Source organism: Delphinus delphis, chromosome 18 (assembly GCF_949987515.2).
Source record: "Delphinus delphis chromosome 18, mDelDel1.2, whole genome shotgun sequence".
NCBI lineage: Eukaryota > Metazoa > Chordata > Mammalia > Artiodactyla > Delphinidae > Delphinus > Delphinus delphis.
Window position 1 is genome coordinate 74717347 of NC_082700.1, and position 23414 is coordinate 74740760.

General features: G+C 41.1%; 1 protein-coding gene across 7 annotated transcripts in view; it reads left to right on the forward strand.

The window, feature by feature from the left end:
* Positions 1-23414, forward strand: part of MYO16 (myosin XVI) — a 530294-nt gene that overhangs the window by 65611 nt on the left and 441269 nt on the right. The window contains exon 1 of one of the 7 annotated variants that reach the window (XM_059995824.1): positions 14648-14710. The exons of the other annotated variants lie outside the window; for them this stretch is intronic. The gene's annotated coding sequence lies outside the window, so the exon portion shown is untranslated. Of the gene's footprint in view, positions 1-14647; positions 14711-23414 lie in introns of those variants that run through there. 7 annotated transcript variants of the gene reach the window in all.

The following is a 23414-nucleotide window of genomic DNA, read 5'->3' on the forward strand; positions in this document are numbered from 1 at the left end:
AAAAAAGATCTTGCTGTGATTTATGTCAAAGAGTGTTCTTCCTATGTTTTTCTCTAAGGGTTTTATAATCTCCAGCCTTACATTTAGGTCTCTAATCCATTTTGTGTTTATTTTTGTTGTATAGTGTTAGGGAGTGTTCTAATTTTATTGTTTAACATGTAGCTCTCCAGTTTTCCCAGCACCAATTATTGAAGAGACTGTCTTTTCTCCATTGTATATCCTTGCCTCCTTTGTCATAGATTAGTTGACCATAGGTATGTGGGTTTATCTCTGGGCTTTCTATCTTGTTCCATTGATCTGTGTTTCTGTTTTTGTGCCAGTACCATATTGTCTTGATTACTGTAGCTTTGTAGTATAGTCTGAAGTCCTGGAGCCTGATTCGTCCAGCTCCGTTTTTTTCCGTCAAGACTGCTTTGGCTATTTGGGGTCTTTTGTGTCTCCATACAAATTTTAAGATTTATGGTTCTAGTTCTGTAAAAAAATGCCATTGGTAATTTGATAGGGATTGCATTGAATCTGTAGATTGCATTGGGTAGTATAGTCATTTTCACAATATTGATTCTTCCAATACAAGAACATGGTATATCTCTCCATCTGTTGGTGTCATCTTTAATTTCTTTCATCAGTATCTTATAGCTTTCTGCATACAGGTCTTTTGTCTACCTAGGTAGGTTTATTCCTAGGTATTTTATTCTTTTTTGTTGCAGTGGTAAATGGGAGTGTTTCCTTAATTTCTCTTTCAGATTTTTCATCATTAGTGTAGAGGAGTGCAAGAGATTTCTGTGCATTAATTTTGTATCCTGCAACATTACTGAACTCATTGATTAGATCTAGTAGTTTTCTGGTGGCATCTTTAGGATTCCCTATGTATAGTATCATGTCATCTACAAACAGTGACAGTTTTACTTCTTCTTTTCTGATTTGTATTCCTTTTATTTCTTTTTCTTCTCTGATTGCTGATGCTAGGACTTCCAAAACTATGTTGAATAATAGTGGTGAGAGTGGACATCCTTGTCTTGTTCCTGATGTTAGAGGAAATGCTTTCAGTTTTTCACCATTGAGAATGATGTTTGCTGTGGGTTTGTCGTATATGGCCTTTATTATGTTGAGGTAGGTTCCCTCTATGCCCACTTTCTGGAGAGTTTTTATCATAAATGGGTGTTGAATTTTGTCAAAAGCTTTTTCTGCATCTATTGAGATGATCATATGGTTTTTATTCTTCAATTTGTTAATATGGTTTATCACCTTGATTGATTTATGTATATTGAAGAATCCTTGCATCCCTGGGATAAATCCCACTTGATCGTGGTGTATGATCCTTTTAATGTGTTGTTGGATTCTGTCTGCTAGTATTTTGTTGAGGATTTTTGCATCTATATTCATCAGTGATATTAGTCTGTGATTTTCTTTTTTTGTAGTATCTTTGTCTGGTTTGGGTATCGGGGTGATGGTGGCCTCATAGAATGAGGTTGGGAGTGTTCCTTGCTCTGCAATTTTTTGGAAGAGTTTGAGAAGGATGGGTGTTAGCTCTTCCGTAAATGTTTGATAGAATTCACCTGTGAAGCCATCTGGTCCTGGACTTTTGTTTGTTGGAAGATTTTATATCACAGTTTCAATTTCTTTACTTGTGATTGGTCTGTTCATATTTTCTATTTCTTCCTGGTTCAGTCTTGGAAGGTTATACTTTTCTAGGCATTTGTCCGTTTCTTCCAGGTTGTCCATTTTATTGGCATAGAGTTGCTTGTAGTAGTCTCTTAGGATGCTTTATATTTCTGTGGTGTTTGTAGTAACTTCTCCTTTTTCATTTCTAATTTTATTGATTTGAGTCCTCTCCCTCTTTTTCTTGATGAGTCTGGCTAATGGTTTATCAATTTTGTTTATCTTCTCAAAGAAGCAGCTTTTAGTTTTATTGATCTTTGCTATTGTTTTCTTTGTTTCTATTTCATTTATTTCTGCTCTGATCTTTATGACTTCTTTCCTTCTGCTAACTTTGGGTTTTGTTTGTTCTTCTTTCTCTAGTTCCTTTAGGTGTAAGTTTAGATTGTTTATTTGAGATTTTTCTTGTTTCTTGAGGTAGGCTTGTATAGCTGTAAACTTCCCTCTTAGAACTGCTTTTGCTGCATCCCATAGGTTTTGGATCATCGTGTTTTCATTGTCATTTGTCTCCAGGTATTTTTTTATTTTCTCTTTGATTTCTTCAGTGAACTCTTGGTTATTTAGTAACGTATTGTTTAGCCTCCATGTGTTTGTGTTTTTTACATTTTTATCCCTGTATTTGATTTCTAATCTCATAGCACTGTGGTCAGAAAAGATGCTTGATATGATTTCAATTTTCTTAAATTTACTGTGGCTTGATTTGTGACCCAAGATGTGATCTATCCTGGAGAATGTTCCATGAGCACTTGAGAAGAAAGTGTAATCTGCTGTTTTTGGATGGAGTGTCCTATAAATATCAATTAAATCTATCTGGTTTCTTGTGTCATTTAAAGCTTCTATTTCCTTATTAATTTTCATTTTGGATGATCTGTCCATTGGTGTAAGTGAGGTGTTAAAGTCCCCCACTATTATTGTGTTACTGTCGATTTCCTCTTTTAAAGCTGTTAGCAGTTGCCTTATGTATTGAGGTGCCCTATGTTGGGTGCATATATATTTATAATTGTTATATTTTCTTCTTGGATTGATCCCTTGATCATTATGTAGTGTCCTTCCTTGTCTCTTGTAACATTCTTTATTTTAAAGTCTATTTTATCTGATATAGAATTGCTACTCGAGCTTTCTTTTGATTTCCATTTGCATGGAATATCTTTTTCCATCCCCTTATTTTCAGTCTGTAGGTGTCCCTAGGTCTGAAGTGGGTCTCTTGTAGACAGCATATAGATGGGTCTTGTTTTTGTATCCATTCAGTGAGCCTGTGTCTTTCGGTTGGAGCATTTAATCCATTCACGTTTAAGGTAATTATCGATAGGTATGTTCCTATGACCATTTTCTTAATTGTTTTGGGTTTTCTTTTTGTAGGTCCTTTTCTTCTCTTGTGTTTCCCACTTAGAGTAGTTCCTTTAGCACTTGTTGTAGAGCTGGTTTGGTGGTGCTGAATTCTCTTAGCTTTTGCTTGTCTGTAAAGCTTTTGATTTCTCCATTGAATCTGAATGAGATCCTGGCTGGGCAGTGTAATCTTGGTTGTATGTTCTTTCCTTTCATCACTTTAAGTATATCATGCCACTCCCTTCTGGCTTGTAGAGTTTCTGCTGAGAAATCAGCTGTTGACCTTATGGGAGTTCCCTTGTATGTTATTTGTCGTTTTTCCCTTGCTGCTTTCAATAATTTTTCTTTGTCTTTAATTTTTGTCAGTTTGATTACTATGTGTCTCAGCATGTTTCTCCTTGGGTTTATCCTGTATGGGACTGTTTACGCTTCCTGGACTTGGGTGGCTATTTCCTTTCCCATGTTAGGGAAGTTTTTGACTATAATCTCTTCAAATATTTTCTCTGGTCCTTTCCCTTTCTTTTCTCCTTCTGGGACCCCTATAATGTGAATGTTGTTGCATTTAATTTATCCCAGGTTTCTCTTAGGCTGTCTTCATTTCTTTTCATTCTTTTTTCTGTTCCACAGCAGTGAATTTCACCATTCTGTCTTCCAGGTCACTTATCCGTTCTTTTGCCTCGGTTATTCTGCTATTGATTCCTTCTAGTGTATTTTTCATTTCAGTTATTGTATTGTTCATCTCTGTTTGTTCTTTAATTCTTCTAGGTCTTTGTTAAACATTTCTTGCATCTTCTCAATCTTTGCCTCCATTCTTTTTCCGAGGTCCTGAATCATCTTCACTATCATTATTCGGAATTCTTTTTCTGGAAGGTTGCCTATCTCCACTTCATTTAGTTGTTTTTCTGGGGTTTATCTTGTTCCTTCATCTGGTACATAGCCCTCTGCCTTTTCATCTTGTCTGTCTTTCTGTGAATGTGGTTTTTGTTCCACAGGCTGCAGGATTGTAATTCTTCTTGCTTCTGCCTTCTGCCCTCTGGTGGATGAGGCTATCTAAGAGGCTTGAACAAGTTTCCTGATGGGAGGGACTGGTGGTGGGTAGAGCTGTGTGTTGCTCCGGTGGGCAGAGCTCAGTGAAACTTTAGTCTGCTTGTCTGCTGATGGGTGGGGCTGGGTTCCCTCCCTGTTGGTTGTTTGGCCTGAGGCAACCCAACGCTGGAGCCTACCTGGGCTCTTTGGTGGGGCTAATAACACACTCTGGGAAGGCTCACCCCAAGGAGTACTTCCCAGAACTTATGCTGCCAGTGTCCTTGTCCCCACGGTGAGCCACAGCCACCTCCCGCCTCTGCAGGAGACCCTCCAACACTAGCAGGTAGGTCTGGTTCAGTCTCCTATGCGGTCACTGCTCCTTCCCCTGGGTCCTGATGCGCACACTACTTTGTGTGTGCCCTCCAAGAGTGGAATCTCTGTTTCCCCCAGTCCTGTTGAAGTCCTGCAATCAAATCCCACTAGCCTTCAAAGTCTGATTCTCTAGGAATTCCTCCTCCCGTTGCCGGACCCCCAGGTTGGGAAGCCTGACATGGGCCTCAGAACCTTCACTCCAGTGGGTGGACTTCTGTGGTATAAGCGTTCTCCAGTCTGTGAGTCACCCACCCACCAGTTATGGGATTTGATTTTACTGTGATTGCGCCCCTCCTACCGTCTCATTGTGGCTTCTCCTTTGTCTTTGGATGTGGGGTATCTTTTTCAGTGAGTTCCAGTGTCTTCCTGTCGATGATTGTCCAGCAGCTATTTGTGATTCTGGTGTTCTTGCAAGAGGGAGTGAGAGTGCGTCCTTCTACTCCACCATCTTGGTTCCTAATCAAGAAATAACCTTTCTTATGAAATTTCCTTATTTAGCTTTTTAAAAAAATATTTTTAGCTTTTTAAAAAAATATTTTCTGCTTATAAAAGTTTCTCACCTTTATAACATTTTAACTTTAAAAAATATTATAAGAAAATCAGCTGGGTACTATTGAAACTGCATTTGACAGGGTGAGGCTCAGGAAGATTAAGTAATTTATCCGAAGAAACACAGCAAGTAGGGTTTTGGATTCATGCTGTCTGACTCTCACCTCTCTCCCTAGAAATAAATACAAAATTGCAAATATTCTCTTTCAATAGAATAATTACTCTTTTTTTCAAGTAATAGCAATTATATAACTAATGAATTAAGGTCCTGCTTAAGGCTCTCAGTTATCAGGGAAATTTGATAATTTTACCTGAAATTAGCAGACGTTGTTATGTTAGAAGGGTTACCTGTGTTTCAAAAGTTTCTACATTTTGAAATGAATAGCAAATTTTAGCAACATGTTTAGATACCATATTCCATAGTTTAGGAAGAGGATTTTAATTAAGGTTTAGAAGGTGCCCTTCATGACAGAGTATAAGATGAGGGTAGTGTTTGCTAATTTTTGGTGCCCCTGAGAATAATGATTCACATGTAATTTTTGTTCACCGTGAAACACCATACATACATAACCAACTTTTCATGTTAAGATTCTTGAAAGTGGACCTCCCATAGCACGTAACTCTATTTCTAAAACACCAGTTTATTGTAACCATATAATCCAGTGTCGTTCTAAATACAGCTCAAAGCCATAACATACCTGTGAGCCAAGATTAACATCTGAGCTCTGAGGTCAGCCTTCTCAGAGAAAGACAGATACATGTGAATATAGCTAGGACCTGAAGCATGCAAGAATTTTTTTCTAAATTAACAATTTAAATAAATACAAGTGTATCTGCAGGGTATCTGGAAAACAAACTATCTAAAGAAGGAAAAATAAATTTAAAAAATGGCCTGCAATACCATCGCTCGGGAATGACAACTTTTCAAACGTCTTTTTCAGAGCTTATGTATTTTACATGCCTATTACGTTTACATGGTAAGGGTCCAGCTGTATATGGAATTCTGTGTGTGTTCTTTGCTTCTGATTAAATGCTACTCAGAGTCCATGTCTTGAAAGGAGCACCACCTGTACAATCACCAGTTGCTAGTTTGGGAAATGGATGTTTTCCTAATTTGTACTTTGACAAATGTGGCTCTTTTCCAGGCGGTCCTGATCACAGAGACTGTGCAGACACACCTCACTGCTTGCTGAGTGTTAAACAGAGGGGCTGGTGGAGAAAGTGGCATGTGTAAAACATGGCTTGAGCTGCAGCGTTCTTGGAACGAGAGGAGACTTCTCTACATTTATTAGCAAGTTATAAAAACAATACAAAGCGAGACAGAAATCAGAGAGAGGAACATACCTAAGAAAAGAAAGAGAGCAGACAGCCTCTCTTCCAAAACAACACACACCTCAAACTAGAAAGCTCTTTATGGCAAGAGCAAGGTTCGGGAAGATCCTGAGTGAGGAAGGTATTTTTATGGTAGTCATGAATGATTTTTTTGCAAACAGTTCCATTTCACCTCTTCCAGACACAAAGTAGGTCTGCACTTCCTAGGCCTTTCGAGGTTGGGTGGGTGGCCCCAGGTGGCGAGTTTGGACAAATGAGATGAGACAGAAAGTGTCCTGTGTCTTGGCGTGGATTTCACAGCATGACTTTGTCCATTCTTACTCAAAAGATGATTCAGTGTTTATGGGTTTTGTGTATGACCTTTTGGCCTAAGTATTGACTAAAAGTGCCCTCTTTCATATTCGATCATGGAGAGACCTTAGAAAGGTGTTCCAGAGCTAAGGCAGTGGCAGGTGAAGGGAAGCCAGGCACTGCGGTGGAGACAGTTAAAACAGTCACCACCCGTCTCGGGTTTGCGGGACAGTCCCTGATTGTAGCTGTTTGTCCCTGGGTGATTGTCATTGTTATTAGTAACCGTGTCTCCTCTCCAGCGTCCTGGTTTGGATGTTGAGTTATGTCCTGGTTCTACGGACATCACACGTTGACCTCTTCATCAATACCTGTTCTTGTTGCGTGTGTTGTGTGCCTTGTTGATTTCTATCAACCTGGTTGATCTGTTTGGCTACACGTCCCTGTTAGTACTCTTCACGTGTCGTTTTTATTCTGTCTCTTTCAGTTTCTAGCCCCTGCTGTTCTCATTAATGCCCTTTTCCTCTGGATGATTACATACCAGTATTTCTCTGGCTCCTTACTTTTCGCCATCTTGTAAGGAAAACCGTGAAATTCATTATTTCATAAAATTGTCATTACTGTGTAGCCAGTCGTCACGGTAACAACGAAGCAGATACCACCAATACAGGATTATCTTCAATCCGGAAAAGAAAATGACACCCAATATTACTCATTTAAGCTTTTCCAAAGTATTTTCTAGAGCTTCAGACTGGCTATATGTATTGAATACCTCATTCTTTCTTTTCTTTAAAAAATTTAGAAGTCATTCCAAGTGTTTTCTGAAATCGTGACTCTGGAAAATTGGGAACAGCTTAGAGGGAAGAGTCTAAATTCACTTTTGTCCTGTAGTCCCTTTGGAGCAAAATTAGGGCAAGACTCGAAAACGGTGTTAGGATATCACGAATGTAGTCAGATTAACTTCCCAAGCTCAGATTTCTTCATTTTAATTCTCTCGTGTGCATTTTCTTCCTTAACCCTGTACTTTTATTTCTAAAGGTCTGTAATGACTAGATATAGGAGTAACTATTTCATAACCTGTATTATGCCCATGTTAAAGAAATGACCAAATATCTATAATTATATGGATGAGAAACTTTTGGGTTCTGGAAGAGCATTATCAAAAAGCCTCTGTTTTTAAAACAGCGTATTTTTAGCATAGACTAAATTACCAGTATATTTTTCTCAATTCATGCTAAGAAAAAAGTGTAAACATTCCACTTAAAAATATGACACATTTTCCCAGAGCTATGCAATCTGAGTCTTATGCAGTGGTTCTCAGCCCTTGCCATGCACTAGAAATACCCGAGTTTTTAAAGACTTAGGAAGGCTTGGTTTTACCGGAGGGTCAGATTTGATGAGCGTAATTGTGAAAGTTCCCCAGGGGATTCTAATGAATCATCAGTGTGGAGAGAGACAGTTTTAGCAGATCCCAGACTTTGGTGTGATGTGCACACATTTTGGGTTGAATCATGTCCCCAAGAAGGTATGTAGAAGTTATAACCCCTGGTACTTGTTGTGAATGTGAGCTTATTTGGAGATAGGGTTTTTGCAGATGTACTTGGTTAAGATGAGGTCGTCCTGGATTCGGGTAGGCCCTAATCCAGTGATTGGCACCTTTGTAAGAAGGGGGACATTAGGACACAGAGACACACAGAGAGGAAAATGCCATGTGAGGACACAGAGTCAGAGGAGACATGAAGCAAGAAGGCCACGTAGAGATGGATGTGGGGACTGGAGTGGTCCATCGACCACCCCAGGAATACTAGGGACTCTGCCAACCACACCAGATACTAGAAGAAGGGAGGACCGGTTCTCCCCTGGAGTCCTTAGAGGCAGCATGACCCTGCCAACACCTTGACTTTGTTTTTTTATAATTTAATGTTTATTTTCTATTGGAGTACAGTTGATTTACAACGTTGTGTTAGTTTCAGGTGTACAGCAAAGTGATTCAATTATACATACACATATATCTATTCTTTTTCAGATTCTTTTCTATTATAGGTTATTACAAGATATTGAGTATAGTTCCCTGTGCATCTTTGGCAGTAGGTTCCTGTTGTTTAGCTCTTTTATATACAGTAATGTGGATCTGTTAATTCCAAGCTCCTAATTTATCCCTCCCTCCACCTTTCCCCTTTGGTAACCATGTTTGTTTCCCAAGTCTGTGAGTCTGTTCCTGTTTTGTAAGTTCATTTGTATCATTTTTCTAGATTCCACATGTAAGTGATACCCTAGCATCATGGCTCTGCCAACACCTTGATTTTGGATTTCTCGCCTCCAGCAGGGTGGGCATGGATTTCTGCTGCTGTCAGCCACCCAGCTGTGGTGCTTACTTACAGCAGCACTGGGAAACTGAGACAGTCAGTGCACTGTGGCTACTTGTTGAATTTATTAAAAATAAAGAGGTTCAGTCCCTACCATCCAGGTACCTAAACCGAGTCCCGGGTGTGGGTCGCGGGTTCCTGAATTTTTACTTGGTTCTCCAGGCCTTGCATTAGGTGGCCAGCTGCGGCGACATCACCCGGGGCTTGGTGCAGGTCCTGAGCCAGATCTCTGGAAGCTGATCAGCTTTTGAACAAGACCCCTGCGTGATTCGTGTTGCTACACTGTGGTTTGAGAGGCCTTGCCTTGAGGAGGAAAGGAGGCGCCCCAAAGCGTGAGCTTGGTTGCTGTAGCCAAGAACATCATTTCTGAGATGAGTTAAGATCTTCAGTCTTCCAGGAAATGGACTTAGTGGATAAGAACAGTGTATTTTCCTAAACAGAAAGGAAAACATAGTTTAAAACTGAGTTCAGGGCTTCCCTGGTGGCGCAGTGGTTGAGGGTCCGCCTGCCGATGCAGGGGACGCGGGTTCGTGCCCCGGTCCGGGAGGATCCCACATGCCGCGGAGCGGCTGGGCCCGTGAGCCATGGCCGCTGAGCCTGCGCGTCCGGAGCCTGTGCTCCGCAACGGGAGAGGCCACGGCAGTGAGAGGCCCGCGTACGGCAAAAAAACCCACAAAAAAACAAAAAAAACACAACTGAGTTCAACAGAAAATATGATTCACTTGCTTTGTAAATGAAAGTCTGGCCTTCAGGTTCATAAATGGTTAATGTTTCCAGCCTTGCGTTTTGAGTGCTAGGCTATTTTCTTTTCTTTTTCCTTTTTACCTTACAGTCAATGGCCTTTCGTAATGATTGGAAGGAAACATAGCAACAAAACCAATTGTGTGACTTATTTTTCCTGACAATACTGGGCAATGTGCTGTAGGGAAAAAAGAGCATTTGGATTTGTGTTTTGCTGTCGTTGAGCCTTCGTTCGTGTGTTCACCGCTTTCTCTTTCTTCTTCCTCGTCATTCTCACTTGTGTAAATGACCTACTTTGAAGTTTCAAATAAAAAGAAGTTAAATAGGCTTTTATTTGGTTCTTGATTCTGTCTTTTTCTAGCAAATTTGGAAAAGGTCCTGACGTTGAGTGTAACGTGGCTGAGTGTGGAGAAAAGAAAGACCGTTTCCTGTCGTCTTTTTTACTGGTCCACTCACGGGAACTTCTTTAGCTCCAAGGGAAAGCAACAAACTTGCCAATATTTGCACTCTATGAATAGAAGTATTTGACTTAAAATATAAAAAATAAGAAATAAAAGATATTTACCCACTTTTTGAGACATAGGATAACAAATGTTTAAGGGAGCAAATCCTGTGTGTGTGTGTGTGTGTGTGTGTGTGTGTGTGTGTGTGTACGTACGTGTACTTAGCTGCTGTACGGAGAAAAAAGAACTTCCCCTCTCCCCTCCTGAGTTCTTAACTGAGACCCCCTGTAATAAAAGGCAGATTAACAAGAGAAAAACAAACAGAAGTTTACTCTCTGTATACCTCTTTTATGCACCAGAGGGAAATTAGCAACCCAAAGAGGAGGCTTAGAATTCAGGATTCAATACCATTTTACAAGGGAAGGGGAGGGGGGTGGCCTGTGGAGGCCTCAGGGGAGAGTGATTTTCTTAGGAAAGAGGAATGGGCCTTAGAAGAAGAAGTGGGAGGTGGGATAGTTTGTGACAGAGTTTGTCTGAGTGTGGGATCCACCTTCTCTGGCTGATGAAACTCCTGGGGCTGGAGGGTGAGGGGTGATTTATTATGACAGGTGAGTTTCCTTTGGGGGATCTGTCTTGAGGCTGATCAGGGGAGTTTAGAGAAAGCCCCCACCTGCAGCTGGTGTTCGGTAAAACAAGCGACAGAGCACAGTGGCACATTTTGGGGTGACACGTCCTGAACTCCTGCGGTCATGTTCTGGGGCGGCTTATCGTGTTACCCTTCACTACATAGGATTCTTTCTACCTTCCATGCTTTGTTACCAGCGTGTGATCATTCTCAGTAGGGTTTGATGGCCAAAGATTGTGTGTTTTCTTTTGTTTCTGCTTTTTTAAGTATTTATTTATGGGCTGTGTCGGGTCTTAGTTGTGGCACGTGGGATCTTTGGTTGCGGTGCACAGGCTCTTCGTTGCAGCGTGCGGGCTTCTCTCTAGTTGTGGCGCTTGGGCTCCAGAGTGCGCGGGTTCAGTAGTCGCGGCACTCGGGCTCTCTAGTTGTGGCACGCAGCCTCTAGATCGCACGGGCTTAGTTGCCCCGCAGCGTGTGGGATTCCCAGTTCCCCGACTAGGGATGGAACCCATGTCCCCTGCATTGGAAGGTGGATTCTTAATCACTGCACCACCAGGAAAGTCCTGAAAGATTGTTTTTTAACAAAGACACAAAGTGTGCTGCTGTTGAAACAAAAGACTTTTATGTAATTATTTATTTATCTGAATTTGTAAGCCATTGTACTCTTTTCCACAGGAAGTAATGGCCAGAAATCTTTCAGAATAAAACACCCCCTCTCTCCATAGAGTTACGCTTAAGCTGAGCCAGTTTGGTGATACTTCTGTTTTGTGAACATGGGTGGACTAAAACATCTTTCACTTTGTAACATATGGAAACTCGAACTTATTCTTATGCTAACATTTCAATGTTATCTAATAGGGTAATGTTTTCTCTCTTGAATCTATGGAGAAATGAACAGTGGTTAAGTGGGGGTGACTGTAATGCTTAAATGACTGACAACTAACAATGGGGGGATTGGTTAGCAGTTATTTAGTACAAACATGACACATAGGGAGATTCAAATAAACCATTCAAGGAACTGTTCTAGAGGAATAGTTAATATCAAAGCACGATATTCAACACTTCATGATTGAAGCTATATGACAGGTGCCGAAGGGGTGCTGGAGTTGGGTTAATCCAATAGAACAGAGTCCTGGTAGCGGATTCTGGGAAATTTCTTTCCTGAGGGCAGAGCTCTAGGGACAGACATGAGGTGCTACTGAGAATCCTTGATCTGGACCCGTCAAAGACACCACTAAGGGCAGGATGGTATGATCTTTTCTTTACAAGTTGAAGCCTGGCAGATAAATAGATCTCGTGTGTATTTAACAGTGAGGCGTCAGACTATGGTTTACCTAGTGGCAAATTTTGACCCATGATATTGGGAAGTTACCCAGAACACGGGACAAGCGTGGGCTGGACCAGCTAGCAAAGGATTTGCTAACTCCAGCCCCAGCCCCTGTCTCCCTCAGACCCTACCTATGGCTTCCCCAAGGTCAGGGGGCATCACTTCCCCTCAAACCTGGGATGGAGTCACGCTTAGAGTGTTACTTCCCGGGGGTGTCTGCTGGGTTCCCACTCAGGTACCAAGCACTGGACAGCAAGCCAGGCCTCCTGCCCAGCAGAAGTAGCTTACCTCATAGCCCCTCCCAGCCTCTGAGAAGATAAAGGAGCCCCCGCCATTCGGGAGCTGCCCGGCACCCACCGCTAGCCAGCGGTGTTCTGCTGAACGTAAACACCTTTGCCAAGCATCAGCATCAGACACTTTGCATCTGTCGTGGGCAAGGCAAAAAGAAGGTCCCTCCTCTATCCTGTGTGAATACAGACAAAAACATGAGCATCCTTCAAGCCACAGGAATGAACACCCCCCCCCCCCAATGGTCAATATCAGTGATGCTGCTTCTAGAGCAATCACATCTTTAGTCTTGCCCCAGTCCTTCCTCCTAAGGGATAAGACTTTGGAGACGAGTCATAGAATGAACCCAATGTCCTGACATCATCTGATCCAGAGAAAAGCCCCGGTTCCTGGAACCCACTTCAAAATTCCCTAATGCAGGCCCCAGTAGTATAATGAGTCCTTCTTACTGAGGTGCCCTTCAATCCCATGGGGCATGCATTCCCCCTCCGTGCAGTGAGCGCCACCCAGACTTGCTCAACTTCAGGAGAATTCCTGGGGTTCCCGGCTGGAGGGCAGCACCTTTCTCTCCCCACCTTCACACATGCTTGTTTCCCTCCCCTTCTGGCTAATTAAGTTGCTTCTTGAATCCCAGCTGGTTTATTCTACTCTTCCCAGCCACGTGATCAGTGCCCCGCCATTTTCCAACAGACGTGTTGGAATCTGCACTGGGGGATTCCCCGTTCCCTGTTCCCCGATGGGACGCTTGGGTACTGATCACTTTCACACAGCTTTGGGATGCAGTGCTTGAGCCATCCCGCTGCATGCAGCAGGGTTGGTCCTCTTAGGCTCCACCAGCCCTGTGTTGCTGAGCAGATGACCATTCCTGTACCATTACCTGTCTAATACATGACAGTCGTGAGCGCCTAGAAATATTCAGTCCTAGGCTGGATGGGATCCTCGTGCTGGGAAATTGGACCAGTGTTGGACCAGTCCTTAGTGAGCACCCTTCTAAATCAAAATTCCTGTGATACTGTGACTCCTTTTCCTTGAGGAAAAGGCATCTTGTTTTGCTTCTTTGTGATCGGTTATGGACTGCTTTTGCTGAAAGGTAAGCCAGGGTGACTTCTAGATCGTATATATCAGAAAATAATTTATTCTTTTCTGGATTTTGAGCTCTTTTAAAATATATTCAATCTATATATTTCATGGATATCTTCACTGCGTGAATAATTCTGAAATAAAAATGTCACATCTTGACTTTTCTTGAGAATTTGTTCTTCCTGCACATTTCATCTCTCCTTTTTAATCAACTCGAATTATTTTACACGTAGATATTTCTTTCTTTCAGTGACCAGAAGCTTGGATGGTCAGATTGGAAAACGATGGTTCACATTTTATTATTAATTTTGCCTTTATTAATTTTGCCTTGGTTTTTCATAGGCGTCTCATAGGCTTGTTTAATTCCTTCTACAAAATGGAATGGATTTATGGAATCAGGTCAAATCTCCCCAGCCTGACATTCTAGAGAAAAGTCTGGATCTGATTCAGAGCTTGTGCTTAAGTTTTTGTTTTTTTTTTAAAGTTTCCTCAAAAACAGTTCTGAATATCATACAAGGTTCTGCTCGCAAAGGATTAAAATGACGATTGCAGTTAAGGTGGCCTCACTCTTTCAGTGGAAACTCATCTGGTCTCATGAGCGCTGCTGCCCCGCAGATGCTCCAGGCCTTGGGCTCTCTAATCACTGCGCTGTCAAAGCCCCTCTCCACCTGCTGGGGAGTGTTTTGACACAGAACAAGGACTTGGCCCTGGGCAGCCTCTGATCCCTGCAGCAAATAAAGCTGCTGATTGTCACACATCCACCTCCCTCCTCCAACTCCCCTCGGGTTCATTCTGCTTGACTCGTTTTACTGGTAAACCTTTAACTTGATTTCTTGTATTGATTTTGATGTTCATCAGGCTGGCTCCTTTGAGTGTTTCTAGAGATAAAAAGTAGTGCTCAAGTCAGAGTCCTTTGCCAAATTCAAGGCTTTAATTTTTTTTCTTACCTTGAGCACACTTAAGTCTTCTCTTCTTGTTATTTAAAGATCTGCACCATAATCACAAAAGAACAGTGGCCGACTGCTGTGGGGCTGAAGGTGGGGCTGCCTTAGGTCAACCTGCGCTGCTTTGTTTTCTAGAATGACTTAAAAAAAAAAAATTCAGGCTTTGACTTACAGGGATGGGCCTCAACGGCTGCCCGGAGGGAGGCAGGGAGGTGGGGTGTGTGGGGGAGGGCAGTCTCAGACCTCAAATGTGGACCAGATCTGCATGCGGAGACTAAGGAAATGCAGAGGAGAGATTTGCAAAGGTTGTGCTTTCCTTCTGGTCGGAGCCTCTCATCCACACTGTGGTAAGTGGGTCAACTCTAGTTCACGCTTCCTTTTAGGAGAGGAGGGAAAACCTGTGCAGAATTAACCCTGCGTTTTCCACAAGCTACTTTTAAGTCCCTTATTTGAACTTTAGAATGTGTGTATTTCACTCTCAAACTTTTTTGTTTGTTTTGGTTTCTGTTTTTGCTTTTGCTTTTTTGATAGTTAGGTTCAGCATAGTTTAATGCAATTGCTTTCTTGAAAATCTTACCTCTACCTAAAACTAAAAATAACAGCTGAATTCTGAAAGTCTTCCTGAGGGAATCATACATAAAGAAGGAGTTATTGGCAAAGGTCTGAAAGACAAAGAAGGAAAGAAGGTGATTTTCTCAGTTAAAAATGCTTTGGCAAATTTTTATGTGTAACCTAAGATTGAAGCTTGTGGTGGAAAATGGTAACTTTTCTTCTTGGGGAACAAGTAAACGTACATTTTAAAGGCCACTGTAATGTATATAGTGCAACTTAAAATTACACACACTTGTCTTTGTTTTCACAAAACATGGTGTATTTTTTGTAGGATTCTAGCATCTACATTGTCTGAATTTTTCCAACCTTGAAAGTGACTTAAAAAAAAGTAATAGCTACCCTTTATTAACGCTTCCTATGTGCCAGGCTCTGCTAGTCCTTCATATGCATTGTCTCGTTACATACTCACAACAAACTCATGAGTTAGACATTTTTGTTACTCCCTTAAAATATATTTATATTAAAGTCGTACATACCATGGTTAAAGTAAACCAAATGCAACGAAAGGGCTCATAATAAAAATCTGTCGTCTCTGGCCCCATCGTGTGTTCATCTAGTTTTGCACCCCAGAGACAACCATATTTATTTGTTTTCAGTTCTTGACGCAGTTACTTCCAGATTCCTAACAATGTACCAATATGGCAGTGATTTTATTCAGACATTGTCTGTTGATACCAGCTGTGATGGATGAGGGTTTAGTTCATCCCGTACCTTCCTTTATGCCTTCCTCTAGCTCCCTTTCGTAAATACATATATATTTATATGGTGTATGATATTTGTGTATATTTATTGTGTATAATATTTGTGTATATTGTGTATATTTAATATAAATATATATTCAACCGAGTGTATATATATATTATATAAATATACATAATATATATATTCAACTGAATATATATTATTTATTACTGAACATAAATATGTGTGTGTGCACATTAAAATTAACCATATAGATGGTTAATTTTGGTTTCTTTCCTGGTCAGTTATCATTGTAACCTCAAAAAAAAATACTTAAACCTGCATCTATGGTTCTATCGGCCATAGAGAATATTTCTTAACTGACCATTTTATAAAATACAGTTGTTAGTTCTCTCACCCTTTCACGAGCTGTCATCCCTTCCCCTACTTTCCAGTCTCTACCAGCCACACCTTAATTTTGATCCGCTTGAAGCATATGAAACTGCTGACAGGCCGTGGCCTTTGACCTATAAAGATGGCAGTTCCATATGGTCATGTTCAGTTTGGCTAAAATTACATTGCATTTCATAATCATTGTTAAGGCTCCCATACTTACGGACGACCAATTAATATTAGGCATATTCTATGATGTTATAAACGTGTTTAGAAATAGGAACGCACAGTGTGAAAGATGAAGTCTTCCTTTTTACTAGCCCTCTACGTTCTTTATTTTAGAATGGTTTCTCGTTTGAACGGTCCACTGTTTCCTTATCCAGAGATGCAGCTGCTCCACCTTTGAAAATACCATACATTTATTCAGTGCTACTCTCAGTACAGGCAAGGCTCGTCACTAGTATTTTGGAGACAGCTGTATCGGTGAGATAAATGAGGAAGGTGAGCCGTGATCAATATCGGTGTCACTTCCATTTATCTACTGTGCAGATACTTATGGAGCACCTAGGATGCACCAGACACCGCAATAAGGCAAAGAATAAATCAGACACAGGTCCCGGACTTCGAGGGGATGATACTCTAGTGTGGCCAAATTGAGGCATTTTGCAAAATAGCGGAGGGACTGTGTGTGCGTGTGTATTAAACTTAGGCTAGGATGCCATCCAGATTCATTGAGATTTTAGAACTTGCTTAGATTCTCCTGTGAGCTGTGACTTTTGGTTTTTTACCGAATGCTGATAGATAGAGTACAAATAACTTTGTTTTACTCTAATAATAGTTGTGTTATCTCTAACACAGGGATAGTAAAATTCTCACTTGTATCAATGAATTGGTTCAGAAGGTGTCTCTGTTTCTATACATTTTTAAATTAAATTCCAAATTTATCTAACAAACCCAAATTGAATTGTCTTCCTGTAGTTGAAAAAAATTTTTTAAAGGCTGCTCTTAAAGTGATTGTTTAAGGTTATTTTTCTTACATTTTGTTTGTCTTCTTTAACTGTTCCTATCTTATATGACTTGTCAGTATCCATTTTTGTTGCTGGACCTGCTATTTCATTAAAGAAATGGTTTTCATGGCAAAATAGGCAGGAATGGACAAGTATGTTTGATTTCTTATGTGATTTGAAGAGGCGCTTGTGATCTCCACTCACACTATTTTTACTCACTGGAACCTAAAACAATATTGCTGGCCGGACTTACACTCTGCCTTGAGAAAGAGAGCAGGAAATCGTTTACGTGATCAAGTGGATCATTGAACCAAGTTGCCTGTGGTTTCTTTGCTCCTCATGTAGCCATTTCGTTCTTATAGTGACCTTGGGAAGCAACAAGGGCTGTGCTTAGGTTACTCATTTGTAACCTCATGTCCATCATAGGACGCTGTCCACTTATGCCTAAGATGGGCGTGTATCACGTGAGGAGCATCACGCATGTGGTAAGTGCTCAGTGAATATACTTGGCATCAGTGAATGAATAAAATGAACTGAAATCCCCCTCAGTGACGTAGGAAATCAAATGCCTTCCTAGAGATTTCTATGAATTCCTGGGGGACTAAAATGTTTATGGTTCCTTTTGGTTCAAGACCTCTTCTCACATCAGTGGCTAACATTTTCTGATTGTCTCACAAAACTATTCATGTTTTCCCACTCTTGTATGAGGAGGGTTCAGAAATGAGATGAGACTCTTTCTTTGATTTCTCATACTCTTGTACATCACGGATGGAAAGGTCAACAAAAGAAAATGCATCTGTGATTATAGCAGACTTTATTCAAAGTTTGGGGACATTTTCTCAGTGTTTGTGTGCAGTGATGTGCCCATGTATTTGCAGCCTCCTCTGTCCAGATGCCCGCCCCCCCAAGGACCTGTTTTTACAAACAGAATTATTCAAGTGAACAAAGTTAGGCCTTCTCCAATTATTCCTGTTTACCCTAATTCTTGACTTTTTAAGACTACATTTTCTAGTACTCTGATTCTAATGCAGAAATTTTGGCAACATTGCCCTGGGAGTGTGGGGTTGCGGATTGAGGAACAAAAGTTGCTCAACAGTTTGAAATGATGTCCGACAGAACTGGGTTTGTACTTTGGCTCTGATGTTTACTGATCTTTGACATTAGTTAATTCGCTGAGCTTCTCTAAGCTTTATCCTCCTATAAAATGTGGATAATTATAACATTTTACCTACTTCGTAGGGCTGTGAACATAATGCATGAAAGGTGCATAGAACAGTGTTTAGTGCCTCAAAAGCAGCCAATAACTTCCTTTTGTTGCCATATTATTCATACCCCTGTTGTGAGCCCTGATTCACTTGAAGACTTTGTACTTGTTGAAGTTCTATGTTGTCTTTAGAAATGTTTGCTACTATACAACTTACTACCTTTAAAAATAGTTCCTTGGATGGGAATGAAGCAGCGGAACTGGAAATATACGTGTGCGTGGTGGAGAAAAAAGGGTCCATTAGATTCCCATCATGATCGGACCACTTGCCTTTCTGTTAGAAATTCTAGTACTTTGAAGTAGAAATGCTTTGAAACTCAGCAACCATCGTATCAACTGCAGTGCCATTTTTTTCTTTCATTTAACTGCTTTGAACATTTAGTACATGGAGCCCATGACAGATCTCTGATGGTGAAATTGGTCTTACCTTAAATGCTGACCATTTACTCATTTCACTGTGGTTTTTATAAGTAAGTCAGCATTTTCAACCCTATATTTAACAGCAGGTCTTATTAAAAAAGGTATTTTTTGACTACTGGGAAACTGTGATACATTTTTCACTGTAAGGTTTTTTTTTTTGTTTTTTCGTTACGGAAAGAAATATGGAGAGAGAAAAAAAGGAATAAGAGATCTTTTTCTACTTGAGCGGCTCTTCTTAGATGACTTTGAACTCAGTGTGTAGGTGTTTTGACCCATATAAAAATCTACAGAAAAAAAAGGAGCACTTTTTGAGAGGCAGGTCAGAGATAATTGTGCATGTGTGCTTCCATTCAACACACGTTTTTCCTTTGGAGATGTGTAGCCCGACTGAATCATAAGCTTTTGAAATGAGTATTTGATGGACTTCAGACTGTGTTGTGAAAAAGTGGAAAATTAGAAAGCTTCCTAAAACCAAAGTTTGAGAATTTTTTTGCTATTTATTGTGGTTACACACCCTTGTAAGAGTAAATCCTTTGAGCTTTCAATGGGTTCCATCCCCATAGTCTTTTTTTTTTTTAAAACTAGTAGGCACATAATTTTGGGTCATATATATATATATATATATATAACTTTTCCCATATATATGTATATGGAAGACTTCTTCCGTATTTAGAGAACTGTAAATCATATGGTCACCTAAAACTCAGTTTGGGGACTGGTCTTATTTGTTAATAATGGTTTGTGTCACGTGTTGGGGATGAAGGTGGGAGAAAGAGTTATTTTCCCTAATTACAGAAAATCCTGGACATACTTACATCATCCCAAAACGTTGTGATCAATCTGTGAACCCCTCAATGGACTGCTCCTCCTAACAGGGGTACTGCATGTGTTCTGATTGCTTATTGGCTCTGAGATTACTTATATTTTATTTCTAAACTGTGCCAAGGGTGGCAAAATTTTATGGTCTTAATCTATAATATTATTCCTGTAGTTAATATACAACTTCGGTGTTTTACTTTTTGTGATGTTAGATGTTGAAGGTTTTTTTTGCATTTTATTTTATTTATTTATTTTAAATGTTGAATTTTTTTTTTTTTTTTTTTTTTTTTGCGGTACGCGGGCCTCTCACTGTTGTGGCCTCTCCCGTTGCGGAGCACAGGCTCCGGACGTGCAGGCTCAGCGGCCATGGCTCACGGGCCCAGCCGCTCCGCGGCATGTGGGATCTTCCCAGACCGGGGCACGAACCCGTTTCCCCTGCTTCGGCAGGCGGACTCTCAACCACTGTGCCACCAGGGAAGCCCTGAATTTGTTTTTTGTATTTTATTTTATTTATTTATTTTAGATGGTGAATTTTTTACTTACGTTATTTGAATTATTGACAGTCACTTCTGTTGATGTTTGGATTGGTCAATGTCTTTAAATTTAACTTGAAACTACTTATCATCCTTTGCTTTTAAATCATGCTATTAACTGATTTGGATTAATGTGTTAATTTCCTCTCAGCTTAAGCTCATTTGAATGGCTTATTTTTCACAGTACTGGCTATAATTCGCGATATTTAGCAGTTCAGTGGCTATGCTGGAACAGGATTAAAGGGACAGAAGCAGTTATTCAATCTTCTAACTAAACTTGACATCTGTTTTTATGCTATTTTCTTGTTTTTAACCCAAGCCTTAGTAAATTCCTCTTTTCCAAATCGTTTTTTTTTTTCCTTAATCACTATGGATTTTTGACTGATACAACAGCTACTTTCAGTGAGTGTACTGAAGACCTACCTGTACTATGTGTAGTTTTTTAAGGGATACTAGAAATATTTTGGTGGAAAAGATTCCGTACCAAGGAGCTAACTCAGACTTTTTCTGGGAGGTCAGGGAGGAGTTAAAATACTAACTGTAACATATGGAAGAAGAATGCAGCAATAAGGATGAGGAAATGAAGTTAGAATTTAGGGGTGGACTGGTTGACATCTAGATGGATGCGTGGATTTGGAAGCCCTCAGCAGGACAATGCATTTTTGAAACATGCAATCCACGTATAAACGTTTCTACTTCTTCACGGGTTATCAGTGGACTATTCTGTGGGAAAGAAATCATGTCTGGTAGTAGTACTAGGGTTCTGGTTTTAATCAAATCTCTTGTATCCTTAATCATGGTCCTATATCATAGTTACATATTAATCTCATTTCTCAAAGGACCTACTCATTGACGCAGTATAGACTCCTGTGAAAGAATTACACTTTGCAGCTAAATATAGCCATCAGTGCCAAGAACATAATTCCCTATGTTTTTAAGGAGGCTGTCGTTGTAATATGTCTGAGAATATTTCCTTTTGTTTATGTAATAGGAATACTTGTCATCTGATGTACTCTCTGTGCAGAAAAGAAATCCCTATGAATGCTCTAAAGCCCCACTGCCCCACAGTGCTCTAATGTCTGACGGAGGATTGGTCCCCAGGCTCCTAGATGTGTGATTCTGGCCTGAAAAAGCATCCCCACGCCCTCACTGTCCCCCATGGAACTTTCTGGAACTGAGCTCAACATGCCGGCGTGTCCTCCTACTCTGGTCCACAGTGCAGTGGTATCAGACCCCGAGTATCCCTCCTCTGTCCTTCGTGGCCTCTGCTCCACCAGGCCTTCCCTCCTGGCTGTCCTCGTGTGAGTGGGACCCTTTTCTTCCCTCCTCTGCCTTGCCCACAGTTCCCTGATCTGAAAGCGCTCTTCCTCAGCTCCATCTCAGAATGTCTAAAAACGGCCCATTTTTGAAATAGCAGGCAGTGTAAACAGCATTAAGCTTCCCTTGATTTTCTCAGCTAGTCAGGATCTCTTTCCCACAGCACTTTGTAATTGTAATGATCGATAATTATCACTTTCAGTTTTGCAGATTTCTGGAAGCTCCGATGTTGGCTTCCATTGCTGGTTTGGAGGCTCCCTTTGACATTCGAGTCCTGTGAGGCAGCCTAAGGCAGTGTGTAAACGTGACCTTGTATCTACTGAAATCCATTAGGTGCCTATTTTCAGGCATTTGCAGTTCCTGCATGACTGGCCTGGAACCTACAGGGATCTTACTTCCTCTCCCGCTGCAGCTGCCCTGGTGTTTTTTCAGCTTCTCTATTAATAATTTGCCATTATCCTCCCGCTTGCTCGTGCCTTATGCAGCCGTGGAATCGCGCCGCGCTCCCACCTGTGCATCAAGCCCATCTCATCCCAAAGCCACTTCTCGTCCCCGCCTGGCCAGAGGCCCCTCCCCAACACAGTCCAGTCCAGCTACAGCTTTTCTGTTTGTTTTTTCTTTCCTGTTTCCTATTCTTGACCTTTATAGTATTTTTCACAAATTTCATCTCAATACATACCTACTTACCTGTGTATAAACCGAATAAATCTTTGCGCCAATTTGCCTATTCTATGCGGGAAACGGCATTTAAAAAATGACACCCTCGTCGTATGGACACCAAGGGGGAAAGTAGTAGGGGGTGGTGGTGGTGGGATGAATTGGGAGACTGGGAGTGACATATATGCACTAATATGTATAAAATGGATGACTAATAAGAACCTGCTCTATAAAAAATAAATAAAATAAAATTCAAAAATTAAAAAATAAAATGACTCCCTCGTACCCAAAATCAACATGAGCGATGGAACCTGTGTAAGGAATTCTTTATCTTCATGTAGTGAAGGACCTTGAAAGGGGTCCATGGGTGGCCCCAGCACACTCCTCCCCAGCCCTCTTCCTTACTGCCTTGTTTTTCCTGATTTTCCCAGAAAGCAGTTGTGGACCAGCCAGGCAGTGCGGACCTTGCCCTGGGCCAGCCCGAGAGCTGTGTCTCTGATCGCGCAGACCTTGAGCTTCCCGACTGCCTCCGGGTCTTGTTTGTTTCCTGCTCTGCCCTCCTGGAGTTCCGGGAGCCTCTTTTGCCTTCCTGGGTGTCCTTTCCAGGGGCTGTGTCCCCTCCAGGCCTGGTCAGGCTTCTGATTCTATGATAAAAACAGCTGAGCTGTGGGTCTCTCCATTGGGGAGAAAGTGCCCCCAAGTGGGTGCACAGACAGAGGGACCCCTGGCCAAGAAAAGATGTCCGGGGATGCCCTCAGGACCTGGGTACCAGGTCCTTAATTCCCGTCCAGGTGGGAGACCGCAGGCTCCACAGGGCAGGGGTCTAGTGGGTGCTGGGCCTGCAGAGGGTGTCCAGTGGTGTTGGTTGATGAATAAATGAAAGAAAATTTTGAAGTCATTATGCTGTGGACTTGAGTGGCTACAGTACTGAACTGAGACACTAGAGGGAGATCAGAGAAGGACTTGAACACGATGGATACAGCAGGAGTCAAGTTTCGGCTGTGTTTGCTCAGATGGAAATGTCACTTCTCCTTCCTTGTCTTAAATTCAAATATATATATGGTGTGAAATCTGAACTGAATCTGATACAAATGCTTTCTCTGTTTTTAACACGGGCCACGACGACCCCTACCATCTGTAGAAAAAAAGGTAGGAATGCTGATGGACATTCTCAGATAAATACTCATCTGAGAAGTCTCATGAAATTACATCATATCATTAAACAGATGGGTTAGAATTAACACCACTAATAGTAATCGGAAATGACAAATGATAGACATGAAGGAATTCTGGGGAGAAAAACACTGGGCTTGAAAGGAAATCGCATAGCATGCCAGAAAATTGTGTA